The sequence below is a fragment of the Sinocyclocheilus grahami genome, unplaced genomic scaffold, assembly GCF_001515645.1.
Source record: "Sinocyclocheilus grahami isolate Dianchi unplaced genomic scaffold, SAMN03320097.WGS_v1.1 scaffold369.1, whole genome shotgun sequence".
Taxonomy (NCBI): domain Eukaryota; kingdom Metazoa; phylum Chordata; class Actinopteri; order Cypriniformes; family Cyprinidae; genus Sinocyclocheilus; species Sinocyclocheilus grahami.
Window position 1 is genome coordinate 570,795 of NW_015505548.1, and position 10,671 is coordinate 581,465.

General features: G+C 36.7%; 1 pseudogene; it reads left to right on the forward strand.

Moving 5' to 3' along the window:
* LOC107549330 (uncharacterized) overlaps positions 1-10,671 on the forward strand; it is a 68,108-nt pseudogene that overhangs the window by 39,149 nt on the left and 18,288 nt on the right.

Genomic DNA, 10,671 nt, shown 5'->3' on the forward strand with positions numbered 1-10,671 from the left:
AATTTTGGCAGCTGTGGTTGCCAGAATAATTTTGTAAAAAATACAGAAAAACTGTAAACACATTTACGGCCAAAAACGGCAAATTTTACAGTATAAAACTGTAATTTACAAACAAGAAAATTTGAATTTAAACCATTAAATTCAACAATGCACACTGCTATTAAAATCTGTTTTGTACCTTTAACATACTGACAACCACCATAATAATGCAGGTGGTAAAAGAGAAAGGCACATGAAGAATCAAAGCTCACCACAAACAGCTTCGCCACAAGCAGAAGTATATACTAATATATAGAAGGTGCACAGAGTCATTCATGCAAACACAAAACACCATCATGGTAACACACATGATACTTAAATAATGCATTCAACTTTCATTAAACAACAGAAGATGTAACATAAAGCCCAAATATACATAACCAATAACAAAAACTATTAAAAAACATGATTATTTAAACAAAATACTTTTAAATGTGGAGTGTCATGCAGTTACAGTTTTTGACTGTAAATTATACATTTATTTGTTATTTTTACTTCTAAAAACTGTAAAATGAACAGCATTTTACTGTACAATTACATGAAATGTCTGGTTAGATATTTTACAGTTTTTCCCTGTATATAGTACGGGAACTTACTGTTAACCTATTAACAGTTTTTTTTCCGTAGCATTTTTACAACATTTTACAGTTAAAATTACACTTATTTTTTACAGTGTAATAATTGAAAGCAAAATACGTTTGAATGCAGTTTCAGGTTGACGTTTTATGGCCCCTACCCAACATTCCGTGGATGAAAGCCTTCTACTTCCCTTCGACACAGACGCTGTTCAAGCTTTTAAAATCAGTAATAACTTCCTGCATTGTTTTAATTTAATCTGCAAGAGCAGGCTTGATGAATCTTTCAGAGGTAAGTATCAAAATATATTACAAATATCAAGCAAATTGTCATAAAAACCAACAATATTTGTACTACACAAACACAATGACAATTTTAAAGTAGGCTATAGGCCTAAACCAGGTTAATAGCTACACAAGGTAGAGTAGCTCAAATGAAGAAAAAAAGAGAGATGTTTGAAATTGTATAATTAATTTAGCCTACTATGATTATTTTATCTCATTAATTGAACAGAATTTTAGTATTAACGTTAGTTGCTGATGAACACGTTTAGTAAGAAATAATTGAATAATTGTTTTTCTTATAATTCAACGGCCCGGAGTCAATGATTCCGCTTTATACTACGGTTGCCACACCTCAAGACATCGATCAGATGATATATTTCAAGGCATTCGTCCGGTTTTTGTACTTAAAACGCTATTGTGAGTAGGATTAATTTCTTCCGCATCTCATCCAACGCCTCCGTTGCTAATTCCAAAACGTGTTTAGACCTAGTAACGGAGGCTTCAGCCGTTGATGGCAGACTAATGCAGATATTAATGAAGTTATTAGAGAGAGAGAGAGCGCGTGTATTTTACCTCTCTGAGTCTTGTCTCTCAAAATTGTTCGGCAGCAGGGTTGCCAGATTGGATGGACGTTTTCCAGCCCAAAAGCTCACAAAAAACGCCCAAAACCAGAACTGTCAAACCCTCGAAACAACACATGCATGATTTTCAATGTCAGCAGTCAGAATAATCCAGTTTAAATGCAAAAGTGCCCAATATAAGTGATAGGAAAAAGCAACGTAGCCTAATTAGCAGGTATTTCACACTCGTTCATGCGCACACCATGACAGTCAACCCAAAACTGTGTCATTCATTGATACTTAATTATAATCTGACAATTAAAAAAAATAACAACAACAATAATGCGCTTACCTTCGTGTCGCTCTATAATTTTACACAGAACTAGAGGAAGCCTAAGGTAATATTGTAGATCATAATACAGAACTTTGCACAGTCAAAACTAATCAAGTCTAGCAGTTTTCAAGGATTGATCAATCTGGACGTTTAAAAGATAAAAGACAGGATCGTATAATCAGACATATTTAGTTTCGGGTATGATTCATTCAAATGTGCTGATTTCGGAGTTGCAGTGATAGAGCCTTCGTGTCATCTCACTCCACAATTCACGTTTTGAGACTTGAGTCACTCTCCCACTCTTTAACTTATATTTAGGCATTGTGATTACTTGAATATACAGTCATACTACATTCAAAATCAGATACGTTATACGTTATCACGCTAAAACCTTGTCACTCATGAATCATAACGTCTGTCTGCTGAGCCCTCGTGATAAGTGCGGCTGTCGACGTTTACACCAGCACCAGCGCCTCTGCAGTGTGTGTGTGTGTGTGTGTGTAGTAACGTTGTGATGACTGATTGGATGCAGTATACATACTTTATGAGGTTCCATTTGTGTCAAAAATGAGTCGACTGCTTTGTGTATGTATTTTTGACGTCGTCTTAATCTGTCGTCCTGCCTGCTTTTTCTCTGTCCTTTAATTACTGTTGTCCTTATTGTCGTTTTGTTCTGTCGTCTTGTTCTGTCGTCCTAACTGTCATCTGATTCTGTCGTCCTTATTGTCGTCTTGTTCTGTCGTACTAACTGTCGTCTTGTTCTGTCGTCTTGTTCTGCCGTCCTAACTGTCGTCCTGTTCTGTCGTCCTAACTGTCATCTCATTCTGTCGTCCTTATTGTCGTCTTGTTCTGCCGTCCTAACTGTCGTCCTGTTCTGTCGTCCTAACTGTCATCTCATTCTGTCGTCCTTATTGTCGTCTTGTTCTGCCGTCCTAACTGTCGTCCTGTTCTGTCGTCCTAACTGTCATCTCATTCTGTCGTCCTTATTGTCGTCTTGTTCTGCCGTCCTAACTGTCGTCCTGTTCTGTCGTCCTAACTGTCATCTCATTCTGTCGTCCTTATTGTCGTCTTGTTCTGCCGTCCTAACTGTCGTCCTGTTCTGTCGTCCTAACTGTCATCTCATTCTGTCGTCCTTATTGTCGTCTTGTTCTGCCGTCCTAACTGTCGTCCTGTTCTGTCGTCCTAACTGTCATCTTATTCTGTCCTCTTTACCACCGTCTTGTTCTGTCGGTTAGCTTCACATTTCATATTCGACTAGGCTGCTTAAGGGACCGTCTGCAAATTTACCTCACAGTACAAAACGAAGTATAATAATTAAAATTAATGTTTAGAAAAATAAAAAAACTACTGTAATCCACCAAAAAAAGGCTTTTTCATGTTCCAAAGGTTGTAGTATGTTCCTAGATACTGACATGCGATATTTTGGCATTATCTCTCGTCATATAGGCCTATGCACAGTACACAATTATTTTCATAAAAATTACTGTACGCAGTTTTTTTGTAAGTTTGCCCACTAGGCATTTACTATAGTCCTGTGAACATTAATTTGAATGAATTATTGTACTTCGTTTTGTACTGTGAGGTGAATTTGCAGACGGTTCCTAAAGCAGCCTAGTCAAATATGAAATGTGAAACTAACTTTACTGAGCTGATTAAGGTATTGATGACAGAACAAGATGGCAGTTCGGACGACAGAATAGGACGACAGTTAGGACGACAGAACAAGACGACAGAACAGGACGACAGTTAGGACGACAGAACAAGTTAGGACGACAGAATAAGACGACAGTTAGGACGACAGAACAAAACGACAATAAGGATGATAGTAATTAAATGACAGAGAAAAAGCAGGCAGGACGACAGATTAAGACGACGTCAACACACAACATACACGCCTACATATACTGATTTACCTGAACAAGTAGGCAATGACTGTAGACAAAGACACATGTATAGTACAAAACACAAAGCAGTCGACTCATTTTTGACACAAATGGAACCCCATAGGCAATGACTGTAGACAAAGACAAATGTATAGTACAAAACACAAAGCTAGCAGTCGACTCATTTTTGACACAAATGGAACCTCATACCAAACTGACCCCAAACCAGCCCAAATTTTGTCCACCCGCCCAAGCCAATTTTTTACTGGCACAATCAAATTCAAAACCGCCCAATCTGGCAACACCGTGAATCGGCAGCGGCGTCTCTACCGAGTGAAACTTTGTTCGTTTTCTTCACGAACAGCGCCGTTGTTACCTCGCTTGTGAGAAATATCATATAGCTTTTAAAATAAAATCGCCAGAGTAGCGATAACGTTAGCGCGTGTATGTTTGTCCTGTAAGTTATGTGCGTCTGTGCGGGAGAGATAGAGTATGTGCTTTACCGACATAAAACATGGAAATGATCTGTCGTTTTTATCATATTGCTTACTATATTTATTTGTCTGGTCAGTGTTGTTGTGGATTTTGGTTATTGTGCTGTTGTAAGACCTTTGAAATAACAGAAATCATTTGGCGAAGTGATATGGAGATGTAATGCGGTCCAGAGCTGCCTGGAACTACGTTCGCTGTGCGTTTCTTTGAAAATAATTGCACACCTTAGAACGTTGGTCAGCCAATCAGATTCAAGCATTCAACGGCCCCGTAGTATAACCATGTGTTTATTTTTTACATATGAGAAAAAACACATAAGTTTGCTTTCCTTAAGGAATAAATCTCTCTCTCATCACAGAAGAAGGACTCTTTTTCACTTTGTCAACTATATTCATCATGAGAATCCTTCCAGGTTCAGAACATCTGCTGCTGTTAATAATGATGTCGGTCCTGTCAAGTAAGCTCTTGATATTAGTACCATTATTAATATGAAATGAGCGCAAAATTGTACCTGATGCAAGTGTTTTAGATCTTAATAATCTCTCTCTCTCTCTCTGTCCTTAATTAACAGGCTTGGCACAAACAACTGCAGTACCACAAACAAGTAATTATAGGCTTTGAAATAAATAAATTAACATAAAAATTCAATCAGAAATGTAGGCATGTTCTTAAAGAGGTAATTTATTGCTGGCAAGATGGATTATTAACAAAACTTGTCTGTGTGTGCAATAAAAAGTAAAAAAAAAAAAATGGCTGTGGCATTCCCTTTTGTCAAAAATGTAGGGAATCTTTCAAACATAATACACTAGACTTGATCCAGCTGTCAGTGAGCATGGGAATAAAAATGCGGAAGTACAATCCCTAGTTTTGACAAAACCCCTGGAGCTGTAAAACCTTCATCTGGCAGACTTTGACAGCTCCAGGGCTTTTGTGAAAACTAGATCATACTTCCGCATTTTTCCTGTAGTCCTGCTCACCGACAAATAAAACTGGTGCAGATGACACGGAAAAAGAGTGCATTAATTTACAAGATGGTTAAACATCTGCAAAGTTATCCTGTTTTTTTTGTTTATGTTCGTAGACTCTGCAATATCAGCATCTCAACTGACCATGTCCTTCTCAAGACTCCAGTAGGGTAGACTGAGTACAGTAGAGACACTTTCTGCTTTTTCCATCACTACACAAAAAATAGATGCCGAAATGAAGTGATTTTTCACATGATATTTCTTTTGCTTATGTACTAAAATATCATAAACTAATAATAGCCATAAGTAGTTTATATTTTCCACAATTAGCTCATAAACATAATGTGCATTTTTGTCTCAACTGTATATAGGGTACAGTTGAGACACCCATTCCTAATACTCTAAAGCTGGCTAACCATTTATTGCAAATGTAATAAATTACATTTGTGCAATGTTTTTAAAATTCAGATTTATTTATTTGCTTTATTTAATTCAGATTCAGTTAAACAAAATAGGAACAAAATATTTAACACTAGAAAAGATATGGCAAACAGTACAAATGTAAACATAACAGTAAAAATAACAATGTAAATTGTCATGGAAAACAACAAAAACAGAAACAAAAATAAAGTCCACACTGACTACATTGCCTAACACACACACACACACACACACACACTTGCATTTGTGGTTTACGGGAACTCTCCATAGGCATAATAGTTTTTATACTGTACAAACTGTATTTTCTATTGCCCTACACCTAAACCTACCCCTTACAGAAAACTACTGGCAATTTCATAAAACACCGTTTTGTATGTTTTTAAGCCTGTTGTTTTACGGGGACACAGGAAGTGTCCTCATAAACCATGTTTACGTTGTAATACCCATGTCATTATACACCTTTTGTGTCCTCATAAACCATATATACCAGTACACACACACACACACACACACACACACACACACACACATACAGGTGTTTCTAACATTATAGGGACATTCCATAAGCGTAGTGGTTTTTATACTGTAGCCTACATACAGTATATTTTATTCCTCTACAAACCTATATATTCTATAAACCTACCCCTAAACCTATACCCATTACTAAAAACTTTCTGTATTTGTACATTTTTAATAATTCTGTATGATTTAAAAGCTTGTTTCCTCATAGGGACCTAACTAAATTTTCCCTTAAGGTTAGAATTTACTGGTATTATACTTGTGGGGACAATTGGTCCCCATAATGTATAATACCAGTACACACACACACGGCCTCTGAATATGCATCTTATTTTCTGATGGAACTGTTACTGCATACATGGGAAATACAGGGTGTGCCAACTGTACTGTACTTTACAGCCTTGTATATTTCACAAAATGCTATGCTATCCTTTTAACGTTCATGTTAGAAAATATGTCCATTAATAATAGACAGTTGAAATATCACAAATATAATGTTTTAAACATAATTTGCGTAGCATGTGTGTAAATGTGACTTTTAACCTATTATCATAACACTGTACAGCTAAACAGCATGTGAAGCAATAGGACACTTGATGTCTCAACCGTACCCCACTGACGTACTCGCATGTTTCTCTAGATTATGCAAAGACCTTGCATGGCACAATATCATAAAATATGTCTATTTTTAGAGCACAGAGTAACGTTTGCAATGATATATGTGAAGTTTAACAGTCATAAAAGGATAATAAGCTATTCATTGTGGAAGGGACATGGTGAAATGAAAATCTTACCTTGGAAAACAAAACTTTTGCCAATATCTTTGGAGTGGAAAGAGACACACCTTTCAAATTGTCCACGATCAAAGAGAATGCTAATACGCATGTGTGGAGCAAAAATCACGGCTCAGGGTTCCTTTGCACGCAAGTTATTTAAGGTGTTTCAACTGTACACATGTCTCAAATGTACTCAGTCTACCCTAATGATGCTTAGGATGATGAAAGCTGCACAGTTATTGGCAGTTTGTTTATGCTGTTATTAAATGTAATGTCATGCTGATGAGATTTAACCATGCACCGCAATCGCAGGCCAAGTACACCAATGACATGTAAACTGTATGATCATTGCAAATACAGTAAGTGGATATGTGACTTCCATTCTTGGCCCCAGATAATAATAATGTTAACCACACTTTCTTCTTTCTTTGTTCTTTGGTGGATGGTAGATGTCAGGTTGGTGAATGGTTTCAGCTTCTGTTCTGGAAGACTGGAGATTCTCCATAATGGAATTTGGGGAACTGTGTGTGACGATCACTGGGGTTCTCCGGATGCTGCAGTGGTGTGTAGACAGCTGGGCTGTGGGAACGTTGTACAGGCACTGGATAATAGATTTGGACAAGGTTCAGGGCAAATATGGTTGGACGATGTACTCTGCAGTGGGACTGAAACTGCTCTTCAAAACTGTGCATCATTAGCATGGGGAGTACACAACTGTTTTCATCATGAAGATGTTGGACTCTTATGTGAAGGTGAGTTAAACACGTTCCAGAAACATCTGAGCTGTGATTTTGCTGTCCTGCAGTTCTTAGATTATTTTGTTTGCGTTTTAAGTCTTATTTCAAGGTATGTAAGGAGTTGCATATGGTGGGTTTTGCTGAAATACTGCCGTTCCTTCTGCAGAAGTATTCTATCCATTCGGCTCAGCAGCAGGAGACACAAACAACAGTGCTTCTCTTGATGGAAGCTCGTCTGTTATTCAGCTTTTGAGTCCATTTCTGTTCTTTGGCCGCACATACCAGCAGATTTATGTAAGAAGAATTTGATAAGTCTAAATGTGAGTGGTGAATGCTTTATAAACTCATCTGTGGTCATTGATTTTGATAGTATTTCTCATGTTGCAGGTTAATAATAATGGACACCTCACATTCAACCAGCCTGTAACACAGAATGTTCCAGACCACTTTCCCTCTTATGGAAGCCAAGATATAATTGCAGGTCTCTGGACAAACCTTGACAACCGTCAAAGAGGTGTAGTTTCATATCGTCAGTACACCAGTGGAAATGTTCTCACACGCGCCTCTCAGGATATAAACACACATTTCCCAAATCTGACTTTCACCGCGTCTTGGGTCTTTGTGGCAACATGGGATAAAGTTGTTTATTTTAACACAAGTACAGTAAGTTACTCTTTTTTGCAGACTGCAAATTGTTTTTGTATCAGTTAGACCACAGACAATCCATTTCAAAGTAGCTCATTTGTAAATGTTGCTTTGACAATATTGTGTGTAAAACGATGTACACAAAAAACTGAATTATATATATATATATATACATAATATTTATACCCAAGCTGTATTAATAATCATCATCCTCATTTTATGTAACTTAAAACATTAATATTAATTAGAATATTAAATTCAATAAATTTAAAAATAAAACAGACTTAATCCAGACTAAACATGAGTTTCACAGAGTACTATTATTTTAATATGTAAAGTAAAAATGTGTAAAAAAAAATTGTTCCCATTATTTTCAGGAAACTTCGTTTCAAGTGGTTTTAATGTCAGGCAGTAATTTTTCATTTATTCTGATGAATTATGGTGATGTTGCTGTAACTGGACATCCGGTGCAGGTGAAAATCTTTTTCCAAACCTTTCCACTTTTTCTCAAGCCTGTCTGATCTCTCTCTCTCTTTCTCTGTTTTTAAAGTGTACTTTTTTTGTGCGGTTTATACAGGCTGGTTATGACGCTGTCTACTCAGCTGACTACTTTGTGATTCCTGGGTCAAACAAGGGGAGCGTTATCCCAAACCTCAGGAGCTCCAGTAATGTCAATTTTCCTGGTCGATGGGCCTTCAGGGTGGACAGTGGACCAAAGTCAAAAAAAGGTAACCTTACAACTCACAATTTACTATCAATTTGTTCATCATTATAATATGTAGGATAATCAATTAAACCTAAGTTGCTTCAGTCCAATAAATGTTCATCTTGAAATATAATTAACAATATACAAGTTCTTCTTATGTTTACTTTAAAAATCATTAAAGATTTCACTGCAAAAAGACACGTGTACTTTGACCCGAAGTTGGACATTTGTAGAGTTATACTAAAAGGCTTTTGAACGAATGGTACCTTCAACTAATGGTGCCAGTCAACGTTTCCAGTTGATATCCACATACATTTATTTTATGTAATTCAACAAATGCTGAGATTTTGTGTGTGTATGTGTTTTCCCTTTAGTCATTGGATTTCAAGTGAGACTTAAATCATTAATAGACCTAACAAACAGTACAAACACCAATATAGTTTTACAGCAAGTAAGTAACACATACAGCTTTATACATTCAGTCTACATTGCTATTGGAGGATGACTAATGGAAAGTTGGATCTGTTTGTCCATCTTTGTTTCAGATAAAACAGGAGCTGGTTAAGTACGGTCTGCCAAACAGCATCGAGCTGAAATTAAGAAAAGTGCAAAGGATGAAGCCATAATATCCGTCTCCTTCAGGAAAAGAAATAAAACCAGTTAGTTTCTTAAATGTCTGGCAGCAAATATCCCAATAATCATGTACAGATTTAAAAACACCAGTTTTCATTGAGATGGCTAAACACCACATCAGCCAGTCAACATTTCTGTATTAATCAGCACTGATTTTGATACAGCCTTCCTGTAGCTGTAAAAATGTAAAAAGAAATGAAATGTACAGTAAGTTTATTTTGAATAAAAGCTTCTGCCAAATGCATCAATGTAATATACAATCTCAATACATGATTCTGCCTGCTTCTTTCTGTCTGTAAAGCATTTAAATACAGGCAGACTTTAGTCAGGTTAGATGTCATATTGAATTTTACATGAATGAAAATGAGGCTGTTGGGGATACATTTACTGTCTTTACAATAGCATGCGCTGCATAAAGGCACAAATTCCCATAATTATCCCAACTCCCAACTTTCAAAACTGTTTTATGAGTTCTTGTCTACTGAAAGTTATTTTTGGAAAGACGTTTTTTGTGAGCTGAACAATCAGTAAACAGTACAAGCCATTGAAACCACATCCAATTAATTCCGGTTAAACTAAATTAAGTCCCGTCCTACAATTTTTTCTTGTTCCATAATCAGTTTCGCTCGGGCAAAGACTATCACAACGTTTGTTCATGCTGCTTTTAAATGAAGAAGAAGAATGAAAATTGATAATTGGTTGAATATGTAGTCATGTTGATGCTTAACTAATGCAGTATATCATTATTGATTAAAGTTAAATATTACAGACTTTGTAATTCAGGACTCCCGTTTAATCAGGCATACAAAATGATGACTAACTGGCCATAAACTAGCTGTACTGAAAGAGGGTTAGCAGAAGTGTATACTCTGAGGATGGCACAAAGTGGGAACCCTTGAACCACGGAAAAAATCACTGCAAATGTGTTAGTGAGCACTTCTCCTTTGCCAAGATAATCATCCACCTCACAGGTGTGGCATATCAAGATGCTGATTAGACAGCATGATTATTGCACAGGTGTGCCTTAGGCTGGCCACAATAAAAGGCCACTCTAAAATGTGCAGTTTTATCACACAGCACA